Source organism: Carlito syrichta, unplaced genomic scaffold (genome assembly GCF_000164805.1).
Source record: "Carlito syrichta isolate Samal-C Ts95f unplaced genomic scaffold, Tarsius_syrichta-2.0.1 Scaffold316493, whole genome shotgun sequence".
In the NCBI taxonomy this organism is placed as follows: domain Eukaryota; kingdom Metazoa; phylum Chordata; class Mammalia; order Primates; family Tarsiidae; genus Carlito; species Carlito syrichta.
The window spans coordinates 983,835-989,096 of record NW_007260589.1 but is presented as its reverse complement, the minus strand read 5'-3'; positions in this window follow the sequence as shown (position 1 = coordinate 989,096).

The following is a 5,262-nucleotide window of genomic DNA, read 5'->3' as shown; positions in this document are numbered from 1 at the left end:
CTCACCTCAGCCTCCCAAAGCGCGGGATTACAGGCTGAGCCACCGAGCCCGGCTTGTTTCCATCTTTATTTACTTATTTATTTATTTTAGAGATGGAGTCTCACTATGTTGCCCAGGCTGATCTCAAACTCTTGGTCTTAAGCCATCCTCCCATCACAGCCTCCCTAGCTGGGATTATAGGTCACGCCACCACAACCCGCAGCATGTTACTGTTTGAATTGAATTCAAAGTAATTGCCTAATTCGGAATGGACTAGCCTTTTCTCCCTTGTGATGCTTCCCACTGGGAACCCAGCCACATGCTACAAGGCATCCTGGGCCACAAGAAGAAAAACTGAAGTTGGCCAGGTGTGGTGGCTCAACCTGTAAACCCAGCACTTTGGGAGGCCGAGGTGAGAGGATTGCCTGAGCCCAGGGGTTTGAGACTAGCCTGGGCAATATGGCGAGACCTTGTTTCTACAATAAATCAAAAAATTAGCTGGGCGTGGTGGCGTACACCTGTAGTTCCAGCTACTTGGAAGGCTGAGGTGTCAGGACCAACTGAGCCAAGCAGGTTGATGCTGCGGTGGCCATGAACATGCCACTGCACTCCAGCCTGGGTGACAGAGTGAGACGTCAACTAAAAAAAACCCCGAAAACAAAACAGAAGTCCCCAGAGCTGTGCCCCGTCTGTACTCCAGCTGACACAGTGCCAGCTTGCCAGCCACATGAGTATGCACGGGCTGGGTTCGCCAGGTCACAGGTGAGCTGCCCCAGCTGATGTGGTCGGGGGCAGAGACGAGTCTTCCCCCCACCTCCTGAGCTCTGCTCAAATTGCAGATTTGTGAGAAAAGTAAAAAATGGTTGTTTTAAGTCACTCATAAATAAATACAAATCTAAAAGATTTAACTGTCTCGAATATGTATGTACCAGATTACATGCATTCACTTAGAGCAAAACACCTCAAAATAACAAACAAAAATGAACAAGAGGTAGGACATTGTCATGAGCTTTTCTCAGTCTGTGACAGATGAAGTTGGCAAAAATTAAATACATAGGGGATAAGAATAGTGAAATAAAATAAGGTTAACCTAAACTAACTGTTCTTAAAGTATGGATTGGAAACTTCTGGGAGTCCTCAAGACCAAGACCTTTTCAGGGTATTTGCAATGTCAGACTTTTGTATTTATTTTATTTTATTTTACTTTTTTCTTTTGAGTTGGAGTCTCACTTTGTCACCCAGGCTGGAGTGCAATGGCATGCTCACAGCCACTGCAGCCTCGACCTGCTGGACTGTGGAAATCCTTCTGCCTCAGCCTTCCAAGTAGCTGGAACTACAGGTGTGTGCCACCATGCTCAGACAATTTTTTTTTCTGTAGAGACGAGTTCTTGCCATGTTGCCTAGGCTGGTCTCAAACCGTGGGCTCAGGCAGTCCTCTCACCTTCGTCTTTCAAAATGCTGGGATTACAAGCGTGAACCACCCGGCAAAAATGAAACTATTTTAAGGATAATACTAAAAATGTTATTAGTCTATCTCATGCTTGTTCTCTCATGAGTATACAGTGGAGCTTTCCAGAGACTACAAGATGTGATATTGCAACAGAGCAAGGGTACAAGCAATTCACTTGGCCCTCAGCCACAGGGCCGTAGGACGTTGTCCCCTTACTTTCTTTGTATGGGCATTTTATAAAATCTCTGAGCATACCTTCACTGGTACAACTTCTAGGAAGGGCCGTTTGGAAGCATCTATTACATTTACAAATGCATGTCCTTTTATTTTCGAGTTGGAGTCTCACTCTGTCACCCAGGCTAGAGTGCAGTGCCACGCTCACGGCCACCCCGGTGTCAACCTCCTGGGCTCTGGCGATCCTTCTGCCTCAGCCTTCCAAGTAGCCAGACTACAGGCTAATTTTTGACTTATTGTAGAGATGAGGTCTCTCCAAGTTGCCCGAGCTGGTCTGCAATGCACAGGCTCAGGCAATCCCACTTGCCTCAGCTTCCCAAAGTGCTGGGATTGCAGGCTGAGCCACCACGCCGGCCATGCATGTCCTTTTTTAACCCAGAAATTCCAGTTCAGAAATCTCCCTCGCACATACAGTTGCTGATGTGCAAAATGCCATGGGCATTGCAGCCTAATTTAAAATAGCAAAAAAGCTTCAGTGACAGACCTTCAGTGTCAGACAATGGCACAGTGCATGGCAACACAGTTGTGTTGCCCGTTCTAGTGTGGGCAGCTTCTGCAGGGGGAACCCGGCCCAGGGCCCGGACTGAATTTCTCAGCGTCTGCATGGGCACCAAGCACCACGAGGAAAAGCCAACTGGGAGGACACACACGGCGTAGACAGTGCAGTCCCTGGAGGAAGATGCCTGCGACTCTGCAATGCCAGCCAGGAAGCCCATGAGGATATTTCCTACCTGTACAGACTCCATTGGAACCACTGCAGGGAGATGGCACCTGTCTGCAAACAGCACTTCGTCCAGGACACCTGTCTCTACGAGAGCTCCCCCAGCCTGGGGCCCCGGATCCGGCAGGTGGACCAGAGTGCGTGCAAAGAAGGGATCTCGAATGTGCCCCTGTGCAGGGAGGACTATCAGTGTGGGTGGGAGGATGGTCACACCTGCTACACCTGCAGGAGCAACTGACACAAAGGCTGGAACCGGACCTCAGGAAATAATGAGTGCCCAGGGAGAGCACCCTCTCCATCTCTGTTTCCTCGCACCTGGGGCCTATGCAGTGAAATCAGGAGTCACCCTTGCAAAGTCAGCAGCTGCCACCGAGGGAGTGGCCGCTGCATCCAGATGTGGTCCAACCCAGTCCAAGGCAGCCCTAAGGAGGAGGTGGCCAGGTTCTACGCCACGGCCATGAGTGGGGGTGGGCTCCCTGAGGCCTGGTCTCTCCTGTTCAGCCTTAACACTGTTCTGGATGCTCTGGAATCTCTGCTGATCTTTCACCTTCTGAAACCGGGACATCCCCGCCCCGTTTGGCCCCACAGTCCTTTGCTATTTGGTTCCTGCTCTACGGTGGAGTCTCTGACAGCCATCTTAGATAAACCAGACCCTCCACATGGAAAAAAAAAAAAAGAAATAGCAAAATAAATAAACCAATAGAATGTTTCTCAGTAGAGTACTGGTTGAATAAGTCAAGGGGCATACACAAAATAAAATACAATGCAATTTGGGAGGTGGAGGCGAGAGGATTTCCTGAGCCCACGGGTTCGAAACTAAGCCTGAGCAACATGGTGAGATCTCATCTCTACAATAAACAAAAAAAATCAGCTGGGTGTGGTGGTGCATGCCTGTAGTTCCAGCTACTTGGGAGGTTGAGGTGGTGCATGCCTGAACCCAGCAGGTCGAGGCTGCGGTGGCCATGAGTGTGCCACTGCACTCTGACCTGGGCAGCAGAGTGAGACTCTGACTCAAAAAAAAAAAAAAAAAGAAAGAAACATGGTCTGACTGGGCACGACAGCTCACATCTATAATCCCAACGCTTTGGAAGGCTGAGGTGGGAAGATCACTTAAGGCCTGGAGTTCAAGATCAACCTGGGCAATATAGTGAGACCCCTGTCTTTACATAAAATGAACAGAACAGAATAGAACAGAATAAACATGACTCAGGGAGTATGCAGTCAAGACCTCATGTTACTGAACACTACGTTATAAAATCATTACCCTTTGAGAATGAGTGTGGTGGCTCACACCTGTAATCTCAACACTTTGGGAGGTGGAGGCCAGAGGATTGCCTGAGAGTGGTGATGCTGCTACATCTATTTTAGTTTTATTTCCTCCAACCTACCTTTTAATATTTGTTGGACGGTTGAAAATACAGCAACAGCCAACACAAGGACACACCAAATATTTCCAAGCCCTTAAATCGATCAGAGCTAGAAGCGAAATGACACATATCCGAGGGGAACCCCTCAAAAGCCCAGAATTTATTTATGAAAAAAATGTGTATTTATTCTTATGCGTTTAAACTTCAGTCACCTTTAAAGTCCTCTACGTTGGATGCAATACACCTATCCAGATGCTTTTTCCACTGCTCAAAAGAGTATTTAAACTTGTCAATCGTTGTTGCCTTTTAGTGCTTCTGCTGTCTTTTCTTTTTGAGTTGGAGTCTCACTCTGCCGCCCAGACTGGAGTGCAGTGGCCGCTCCCGGCCCCCGCAGCCTCGACCTGCCGGGCTCTGGCGATTCTTCCGCCTCAGCCTTCTGAGAAGCCGGAATTACAAGTACGCGCCACCACGCCCGGCTGATTTTTTAATTTATTGTAGAGATGAGGTCTCGCTGCCCAGGCGGGTCTTGAACCTGCGGGCTCAGGCAATCCACTCACCTCAGCCTCCCAAAGGCGCGGGATTACAGGCTGAGCCACCGAGCCCGGCTTCTGCTGTCTTTTGTTTCACCTCTTCCACATGGGCAAAACGTTTCTCATGGAAGATTTTTTCATCTGGGGAGACAAAAGTTACTCGGAGCGAGACTAAGTGAATAGGGAGGGACAGAGTGAGATTCCGATTCCAAAAAATAAAAAGGTCACGCAGCTAGTTAAGTGTCAGTCTTGTCCTAAAACCCTGGTCTGTCCAGCTCCAAGCCTGTGCTTCTGATGCCACAACCTTCCTGCCCCTAAGCCTGAACCTGACCCTTAAAAGCCCACATCTTCTCGGAGACTTCATGCTTTAAAAAAAAACAATTCATGAATTTTTTTGCATACTGATTAATAATATATGTGTGCATTTTAGCGTAAACAATCTTTACGCTAATAAATTCAATTATTTAGCTTGTTCTTCCCAGAATCTTTGGTGCCCTAGAAAGATGCACCATGTATATCCTGGGCTTTGTATACCTCCCAATTCAAGGGACTCTTAAATTCCATTTGAAGAAAGATAGTCCAGGCTGGGCACGGTGGTTCATGGCAGCACTTTGGGAGCCAGAGACCAGAGGACTGCCAGAGCCTAGGAGTTCAAGACCATCCTGGGCAACATGGTGAGACCTCGTCTCTATAATAAAATAAAAAATTAGCTGCGTGTGGTAGCACGTGCATATAGTTCCAGCTACTCAGAAGGCTGAGGAGTGTGCCACTACACTCCAGCCTGGGCAACAGAGTGAAACTCTAACTCAGGAAAAAAAGAAAAAGAAAAAGAAAGAAAGAAAGATTGTCAAGCCTGGGCATGGTGGCTCACGTCTGTAATCCCAGCACTGTGGGAGGCAGGGGTGAGAGGATTGCCTGAACCCAGGGGTTCGAGACCAGCCTGGGCAACATGACGAGACCTTTTCTCTACAATAAACCAAA